The sequence below is a fragment of the Dermacentor silvarum genome, chromosome 4 (assembly GCF_013339745.2).
Source record: "Dermacentor silvarum isolate Dsil-2018 chromosome 4, BIME_Dsil_1.4, whole genome shotgun sequence".
In the NCBI taxonomy this organism is placed as follows: domain Eukaryota; kingdom Metazoa; phylum Arthropoda; class Arachnida; order Ixodida; family Ixodidae; genus Dermacentor; species Dermacentor silvarum.
In genome coordinates this window covers 184,739,973-184,750,429 of record NC_051157.2, presented here as the reverse complement: position 1 = coordinate 184,750,429, position 10,457 = coordinate 184,739,973, and positions in this window count along the sequence as shown.

The window sequence follows — 10,457 nt, the reverse complement described above, 5'->3', positions numbered from 1 at the left end:
AGGCGTTGGTAAACGCAACGCCCAACCATAATCGGCACAAAAGGGTTTCGTCTCCTCGGCGAAGCCTTGATGGTATATTCGAAGGCTCAGTGTTGGGTCCAGAGAGTATAAGCAAGCATGTCTGAAGTGAGACTCATTCCATTGTGACCTTGTGCGTTGGCGAGCAAGCACGCGGAGCTTCCGTGTAGCGTCAGTCCTCGAAAGTGGTATGGGTCGTTTGTGATCTTCTTTATGAGCTGTGCGGGCATCTTGATCGGCCCGTTCATTGCCGATAATTCCGCAGTGACTTGGAAGCCACTGAAAGTTATTCCATGCCCTATCTCACTTACATTGTGTATTGCCTCGGCAATCTCAAAGACCAGCTGATCGTGCGGTCCGCGGCGTAAAGGTGATAGTAGAGACTGCAGAGCCGCTTTTCAGTCACAGAAAATCGTCCATTTGTGTGTCACTTGATCACTAATGAAACGGAGCGCGATACAAAGCGCTGCGAGTTCGGCTGCCGTCGATGTTGTGACGTGAGACGCCTTGAATTTAATTGTTGTGACCTTAGTTGGTATGACAACTGCCGCGGTGGCGCTGTTCGGCAGGACGGATCCGTCGGTATATATATGGGCAGAGTCTTGGTACTTCTCGTACAACAGAAGTAAAGCGAGCTGCTTAAGGGCTGGTGAGGACAGCTCTGCTTTTTTCTGGATGCCAGGTATTCTCAGGTTGATATTTGGCTGACTGAGGCACCACGGAGGAATCGAAGGATGCGGAAGCGTAGCCTCGTTAGTGTAATCGCTAATTTGCGTGTTGGGCCAAATTTACGGCTCCAAGGGAATAGTAGGTGGTGGTAGCCAGAATGTGAAGTCACACTAGATATATATCTCGTTCATCATTGTTAATCTCTCAACGTTAACAAGAGTGCTGTGTTGGTCTTTCTGCTAAGGAGTCCAGTGTATCTGTCTGTTATAAGAACGAATTCATCTTCCAAGTTGAAGAAACCAAGTACCTTGGGGTGATTTATGACAGCAAACTCATTTGGCTACCGCATATTGAGCATGTTGCTGCAAAAGGGGGCCGTGCCCTCGGAATATCACGACGGCTGAGCACTAATCGGTCGGAAGTGCGAAGAGACACACTACTAATGATATACCGCATGTATGTCAGGCCAATATTAGAATTTGGGTGTGTTCTGTTCTCTGCAGGTGCCGCTTACAAAATTTCGTCCCCTTGTTCTAATAAAATGGGATCCGCGTCCCCTTTGCCTTGGGCTCCCCAAATTCGTATCGAACGCTGTACTGCACTTAGAAGCGCGAATTCCTTAGTTGATGGCTAGGTTTCGACTGCTAACAGTCCAAACCTTTCTGCGACTGCATGAGTAACATTTTAGAAGACACCAGACAGTGTTTATTAGTCGGCCCACCTTTTTTAATGTCCATAGGCCCCGTTTTCATACGCCACAGGTGGTTTTTGCGCAGGCAGTACCCGAGAATTTGAATGTTAAACTCTATAAAATACCTCCAGCAAGGTCTACTACCATCTCTCTAGAAATTATCTTCGTTAACATTTTCCCAAATAATGCAAAATTTTTATCTTCACGAATTCTCAATGACTTGCTGGATGGTCACTTGAGTAATATTCAGACAAACGCTATAATAGCTACGCTATAATAGCTATAATAGCCACAGAGCAATCAAAAGGAAGGTGTAATTGTTTCTCATTCGCTAGATTGGTACTGTTCGATTAGACTTCCGGATTTTACTCCTATGTATACAACAGAAGTATCAGCTGTAGATTTAGCACTGCACAGATTGAACCCCTCTCATTCATCAGTAGCTATTATCACCGATTCACTCTCTCTATGTTCATCGCTTACAAAGCGTAGTGACTCAAACATTTTGCCAGCATTATATCTCTTGGCTCCATCTCATATGCGTTTACTTCGCTTAATTTGGGTGCCTGGCACAAAGGCTTGTCTTTGAATGAGTGTCCAAACTCATTAGGGCAAATGCTTCCCTAGGTGGCCCTTGAGTACCTGCTGTTCCCCCAACCGCCTATATTAATGCCGCTACGTGTAAGAGATTAACAATAATGAACGATATATATAACTAGTGTGACTTCACATTCTGACTACCACCACCTACTATTCCCTTCGAGCCGTAAATTCGGCCCAGCACGCAAATAAGACATCACACTAACGAGAGCTACGCTGTCGCATCCCGACACTAAATTTCGACACACACAGGGCTGGTTTGGCGGCAACTCCTGCGTGTTTACCGTGCGGGAAACCAGAAACTATTCATCATTTCTCCTTGCATGTCGACGATTCTCCTTGGTAAGAAAACGGGTGCTCGAGGCCGCTATCAACCAGCTTGGCCTCAGCATGAACGTCCCCGTATTGCTTTCGTTTGGAACATCCACATTGACTCCACACCAGAATGTTCGCACTGCCATGCAAAACTGTATTCGTGATTCCAATCGGCTGCCTTCCTAAAACAGTCAATTAGAATAATTATATAGCCATTGTTTCGATTCGCTTTAGCATGTTGACTGTTATGTTCACTTTGAACACAGACCACAATAAATCTTCCTTGATGATTATTATTTTCCCCATACTGTTCTTCGACCATTTATGAGGATGAATTAATCGCTAAATTTGATCTCTCTTTTCTATTTTCACCCGCCGCCGTGGCTCAGTTAGCTAAGGCGTTGCGCTGCTGAGCACGAGGTCGCGGGATTGAATCTCGGCCGCGGCAGCCGCATTTCGATGGATGCGAAATGCAAAAATGCCCATGTGCTTGCGTTGTAGTGCACGTTAAAGAACCCCAGGTGGTCAAAATTAATCCGGAGCCCTCCAATATGGCGTGCCTCATTAGCAGAACTGGTTTTGGCACCTACACCCCAGAAAGAAGATCTTCCCTTCCTTGACAGCCTCGTTATCCTTCTTCAACTTTATCTGCTTCCGTTCCTGACCAGGGAATCTTTTAAGTTTCAATGACTTTTAACAGGGTGTTAATACTTTTCATCTGGTCATGAAAATTCCACAAAAGTTTGATATAGAGACAGAAGGGGGTAGCAGAGGCGTTGGCGTAAGTAGAAGGCGGACAATCTGCCGCGCCAGATGGCCGGCCTAGTACACTCTAGCCGGGTTTATTTATTTTATTATAATACTACAAATCGCCCGAAGGCATTGATGTAGGGGGGGATGTTACAGAGGAGGGGAAACGGGGATAATGGTTGCAAGGTGAACACACCAAGAAACATATCAAGAGCAAGGAAAACAAAAAGCAAGCACACCAAGAACGTAGTTTCTTTAAGTCAGGATAAGCGCTACGCGTTATCACAAATATGCCGTCTTAACTCATGCACGAAATCTTTGTCATTTGTCGACACCACAGCATGAGGCAGTCTGTTCCATTGTTTGATGGTGCGAGGAAAGAAAGACGACTGAAATACTTTTGTACGGCAAGGAATTTCGCGAATTTTTCCGTTATGGTCACGTCTTTGTGACACGTAGATAGGTGGTTTTAGGAAAACGTGGTGATTGATGGCGGAATTATTTCGATCAATTCGATTTAATAGTAAACACCTAGATACGGTACGGCGGATGTCAAGCGTGTCCCAATTGAGCTTGTTTTTCAGGGCGGTGACGCTACTGTTGAACTGATACGAGTTAGTTACAAACCGCGCTGCATTATTTTGGATAGCTTCTAACTTATTAGCAAGAGTTACTGACTCAGAGTCCCACACTACAGCAGCATATTCCAAGATAGGGCGAACATTACAAAAGTATAAGACCTCTTTGACCTGATACGATGCTTTCCTGAAGTTTCTTCTCAAAAAGTTAAGTACGCGGCTAGCTTTTATGGTTACGTAGTTTATATGACTGTTCCAAGTTAGGTTCGATGAAAATATAACGCCTAGGTATTTCGCTTCCTCGGTTATTGCTATTTGTTGACCATTTAAATAGTAGTAGTTTCCTATGGTTTCCCGCTTTCTACAAAACCGGACATGATAACACTTGAAAATATTTAATGTCATATGCCATTTGCGGCACCACGAACCTATTTGGTTGAGATCTGTCTGTAAGGTAGTGGTGTCTACGTGATTGTTAATGTCCCTATAGATGACACAGTCATCGGCATATAATCTAATCTTGGACGTAATGTCTAAATTAATATATACTAGAAACAAAAGTGGTCCTAGTACGGATCCCTGTGGAACTCCTGAAGTTACTAAGACCGAGTCTGATTCTGATCCATTAATTACTACTTTTTTGGTATCGGTTCGTCAGATAATCTTCTAGCCATTTGAGAATGCATTGTGGTAGGCCAAGATAGGACAGTTTTAAAAGGAGTAAAGAATGTGGAACTGTATCAAAAGCCTTTCGAAAATCCAACATGATGCAGTCTATATGTGAGCCGGAGTCAAATGAAAAGAAGAGATCGTGGGAAAATTCAATCAGTTGAGTCACGCAGGAGTGGCCGGCCCTGAAGCCATGCTGATTAGAAGTCAGGAAATTGTTTTCGGCAAAGCGATGATAAATGCTGAAATATATTACGTGTTCTAATGTCTTGCAGCATACACTAGTTAGCGAAATGGGCCTATAATTCGAAACCAAACTCCAAAGGCCGTTTTTATGAACAGGGACTACGTTAGCAGTCTTCCAATCTGATGGTAGCTCTTTCGATGACAGAGACAACTGAAATATTTTAACAAGAAATATTGAGACAGTAGGTGCGCAAGCTTTTAACACAACACATGGAATACCATCTGGGCCTGTAGCGGAATCTGACTTTAATTCAGATAGTAGTTTCATCACTCCATCGTGAGATACAGATATATCTGACATATTCGGCAAACTATAGTTAACTGGCTCTATAACAGGATTTTAGGCAGCTGTACAGAAAATGGACTTAAAGTAATTGTTGAAGCATCGTGCTTTTTCTACTTCGTCAGTTACATAATCGTTTCCAACAGTTAAGGAGGGAATGGTACATTCATCTTTGCCATTTTGTTTAACGAACTTCCACAGCTCCTTTGGGTTGCGCTTAAGTTTATCGCTCAGGTTAGAGTAAAATGTGTCCTTGGCTTTCTTTATTTCTAAATTTATTTCTACCTGTAGTTGTTCTGCTTTATCAAGTAATACAGCGTCCTTACTTCTATTATATCTCCTAATTACCCGAGATCTGCGGTTTAGTAGACATTTGATGCGTTTGGTGAACCATGGCTTGTTTCGCCTGTGTATGCCAGTGAGGATTTTAGATGGAACATGTTTCTCTATCAGTACCTTTAGCGCGTTCTTAAAGAGCTGCCATAAAGCATCAATATTTGAAAATGTACTAGCGGTCCGAAATTCTTCAAAGTCATCGACAAGGCCTTGCATTATCAATTCGTAATTGCCTCTGTGGTAAAGATACACTTTCCTAGGTGGAGTTGCCATCGTACAGGGGTTCGTGCATAATATCCGCGCCGGAACGGCGTGATGATCACTGATACAATGGAAAGCTAAGACAGATTTCACCATACTGCGGGAGTTTGAGAAAATTAAATCAAGCGTGGAAGCTGTATCTCTGTGCTGTCGTGTTGGGAAATCAACGTACTGGTATAGACCGTTTGTGGTGATGATATTGTTAAATTCAAGCGATAATGCAGAGCGGCAACTGGAAACGGCAAGATTGTCAACCCATCGCACATGGGGCATGTTGAAGTCCGGCCCTCGAAGCAAAAAGTCACAGTCGCAGCACTGCATCATGCTCGAAAGCGATTGTGATGGTTCAATGCTGCCATTACCTGGACTACGATAAAACGAGCCAAACGCAATATGTTCACCGTTGCGAAGCATAAGTTTGCACCACACAGTTTCACATTCATCGTTTCTTTTATAAATTAGAGCGCTTGAAAATGCCTTATCGACCAAGATGAAAACACCGCCGCCATGACCGTCTCGGTCCTTCCTGTATGTTTCAAATCCAGATGGAAACACTTCTGTATTACACACTTTCATCCAGCCATGATTCAGTACCGATAACAACTTGAGCATCTGACGAGAGAATGAGACTTGCTAATGCGTCGCTTTTGTTTTTGATGCTGCGGCAGTTTATCAGCAAAACGTTTAGTTCTGTGAGGCTACCTGCCTGGCTGGATTTAGATCGGCAGTCATTCATGTGCTTGTCCTTGGCTGCTTTATTTGTGCAATCATACAGTTATCTCTTCGACTGAACCACACGGTCAGATACTGCATCATATACATAACAGCAGTCATCAAGTAGTAGTTTATGATATCGTATCTTGAAGAAAGAACTTCTGGGCTTAGCAAATTCAAAAAGCTTTTTACGAGCCTGCCGAATTCGCAACGAAAAATATTCTCGTACAGCATAATCGGTGGATTTCAATTTACTTCCTGAAGCAAGAATATATTCTTTGTCTTTAAAGTGACAGAACTTAACGACTACCGGACGACTCTTATTGGCCTGAAAACGACCAATCCTGTGCGCTCTTTCAATTTGTGATTTTTCTAGAGTTATGCCCAAATGCTCTGAGCACACAGAAACGACTAAGTTCTCAGATTCAGCCCAAATATTGCGCGGTCATGCAAATATTTCACGAGGAAAGGCGCCTCTCGGACATTTACTTCAGCATCTTTGAAAAGTGACCATGCAAGGAGAACTTTTGGCAAAATAATTTAATATGCGATGCGTTTGGGTTAAAATTATACACGGCACCATTTTACGATTGGCGTCGCCCCCCTCCCCCTTTGTAGCGTTCCTTGCACAAACTGTTTTGTTCGGCTGTCTCTATTTGCACTTTGTCTACTTAGTTGGATAAGTCAGTTACATTTAGTTAGCCAGTTCAGTGTGCTAGTTATTTGTTAATTGATTAGTTAGTAAGTTAATTATATTTGCTTAGTTATGATAGTTACGTAGGTAATAGGGAATAATTTTATTATTTCAGTAAGATGACTTAGTTAATCAGTTGGTTAGCTTTGTTAGTTTGATTCGGTAATTAGTCTTGTTACGTTATTTATTTAGTTAGCTTACTTCGTGTATTACTTCGTTAGATTATGTAATTAGTTTATTGGTTGAGTTGGTTTTGTTACTGTAGTTTGTTGCATTACTTATTATTGAGTTTAGTTAATAATAATAATAATAATAATAATAATAATAATAATAATAATAATAATAATAATAATAATAATAATAATAATAATAATAATAATAATAATATTTATTTATTTATGCACCACAAGAGCAAATACATAGTAGGCGGGCCTGTCGAAGCCTAAATGGCTTGTGTGACTAGGCCCGGCAGCGCCGGCAACAGCGATGAGGTCAGCGTATGTACATACAGGCGTTACCTTATAGTGCCGACAAAACATTGTGCACGTAAAAAGAAAATTAGATACATGTTATTCCAATGTAGTGTGATCATATTTTCACGCTTACATAGAAAACAAAATTAAATACATGTTATGACAACGTACGTAGTGAACATTTTTTCACACATATATATACGTACAGGTTAAGGCAACCAAATTACATCAAATAAACATTTACCCGTACAAAACAGATAGCTCAAATGGAAGATGAGATTTTCTTTAAAGCCTTTTTTGACTGAACCGAGAAAATTTCGTCAGGTAGATCATTAAAGATTTTTGGTACATAGACAGATCGTCGTGCCTCACCATACCTAGTTGATGAACGCGGAACTTTAAAAAGCTTGTTGTCCCTCAAAAGTCGAGGGGCTACATATTTCTCTCTGAATTTCTCTGAAACGGCCGAAGAACAACAGTTTGCTTAAATAACCACTGAAATGAAGGGAAACCTAATGCTGAAAATAAATTTTCATCTGACACCTGGCCTCAGCCATAGGCAACACTTTTCAAAATATTTTTTAATAGACGGTCAATTCGCGTTTGCCATCGTAATGCGCAGAAAGCGAATACGGTGATTCCGTATCGTAATATGCCGTACGCGAGAGCATGCACTATGGTTTTCTTTTACCGATAGTGGAGTAAAACCTTTTATATTAAAAAGCAACCAAGCGACACTCCTAAGTTTGCCACACAGATAGGCCAGATGATGCTGCCACGACATGCTACTATCAATAAATAAACCGAGATATCTCACACAGTCCACATACTGAACAGGGGCACATGTACATGAAACGCAGTGCTCGTCATGCAAGAATACTGGGATGTTTATTGCTGTCGTATTTAAGGGATTTCTAAAACGTATTAACTGTGTCTTCCTGATATTTACATTAATACACTTTTTCGCAAATCAGTGCATTACACTATGTATTGTATTTTACAGGGCGCCCACAGCCCTTTCATAATTTATATGCTTTGTTAATATTACCGTATCGTCAGTATACTGATAGATAGTGCCTTTAGAAATTACTAGATGAAGATTGTTTACAAATATGTTAAATAAAAGAGGCGACAAAATCGACCCCTGGGAAAGAAACACCGGCTGCAAGCCATTGCTTGCTACTGACGGTTTCCTTGTCGGCCATAACTATCTGTGGCCTACCACACACGTAGTTTCGAAGTATGTTGTGAAATGGTCTTCTGAATCCCATTAAAGCTAGTTTCGCAGTGAGAATGTTATGATTCACTGTGTCAAAAGCTTTTGCTATGTCTAGAAATAGTGCACAGGTGAGTAAGTTGTTTTCGAATGCGGAATATACTTCATCTGAGAATTCTTCTAATAGGGCTGTGGTACCTCGATTCGCAACGAAACCAAACTGCCTGGGCGATAAAATCGAAAACTTCATTAAAAAAGACGTCATGAATTCGCACAGGAATTTTTCTAGTATCTGGGAAAGTACCGGCAAAATTGAGATTGGTCTATAATTTTCAACCTTATCTTTCCTGCCTGCTTTATATAGTGGCTTAACTATAGCCGTTTTCAGAGTCTCGGGAATTACTGCAGTTTCTAAAAAAGCCATTAATTAAAAAAAGCAAGGTGTTCGAAAGCACATCGAAGTTTCTTCGGAGAGTGCCTACCGATATGCCATCTATTCCTGGTGTTTTACTTTGCCGAAAACTAAAAAGAATCCTTGTCAGGTCAGGCGCTGATAAGCTAGGCAGAAAAGCGGACGCCTACACAGATTCCTTCAACGTACAATGATTTTCCTGTTGGGTTAAAGCGTTTTCAGAAGCACGCGAGAAAAAACGGTTGAATGCGTTAACTACCACTGTTTTGTCATCTGCAAATGAGTCAATGGGATTAGTAAGCACATCACTTCCTCTCCTAAGATTATTTATTATAGACCATGTTTTTGCAGGGCTTTTGCGCGATTGGTTGAATTTATTTAAAAAATATTTATTTCGCTGTTCGCAAAAGCCCGACCTTGCCATTTTATATTCAGCTTTTAATCCCTCATTTTTAGGCGAACGTTTGCAGCGCTTCCAGAGCCAGTCCCTAAACGATATGACACGCATAATATCGGCATTAAGCCAGCTAACATTGTTTCTGCACTTTTTCATAACAGTATATGTACTTAGGCGCTCAAATTGTTTAAGTTGAGTGGAGAACTTTTCGTATACCTTATCGGGTGCACTGCCATCAATCAGCAAAGACCAGTTAAAATTAGTGATGTATTGGTCGAACATTTTTGTATAAGTGATTTGAATTTCCATTTTATTTCTTTTTGTGTTCCCAACCGATTGATGTTCTACAGCTAGACAAGGCTTCGAAAGGTGACAGGCCACAAAATATTGGTCGGCTAACCTCTGATTTATGACACGCAAGCAGCCAATGAATAGTCAGACGCACGCACCACAATATGGTCTATGCAGGACGCTACTACTCGGTTATTTAAACACTCTTCTCTAGTCGGATGATTTATGATGGATTCCATTCCATAAGAAGACAAAATGGATAAATAATCGGAAACAGTAGTTGACGTGACGCATAACGTATTTATGTTCAAATCACCAGCTAAGCATAACTGCACAGCTGAACACCATTTGCCCAGTATTTCATCGAGTTCTGGAAAGAATCGCCTCATACTGTTACATGGTGGACGATATATAGAAAGGAGGATTAAATCTGCATTTGAAAGATTTATTGTTATGGCCAGGCATTCCGCATAAACGAACGTAATATTTACTCGAGACGTAATATACGTGTCACGGACAAAAATCGCTAAACCACCTCCTCGCCCTCGTGGCCGCGTCACGAAATGTGAATGATAACCAGACAGCGTAAACATATCAGCACTGACTTGTGGTATATTTATTACAATGAGAACAAAAGCGTCAACGTAATTGCTAGCCTCTTCCGCTATCTCTTTAAATTCATTCCAGTACATTCGGTGGCTGCTTATGTTTACACTGACGAGTGTAAAATTATGTTGCGACCTCACGCCAAACGTATTTTTGAAACTTCTAAAATCAGGAACGACGCAGAAACTAGACGCCATGTTGCTTATACAATCCTAGCAATATCAGTTGGCCTGATTAC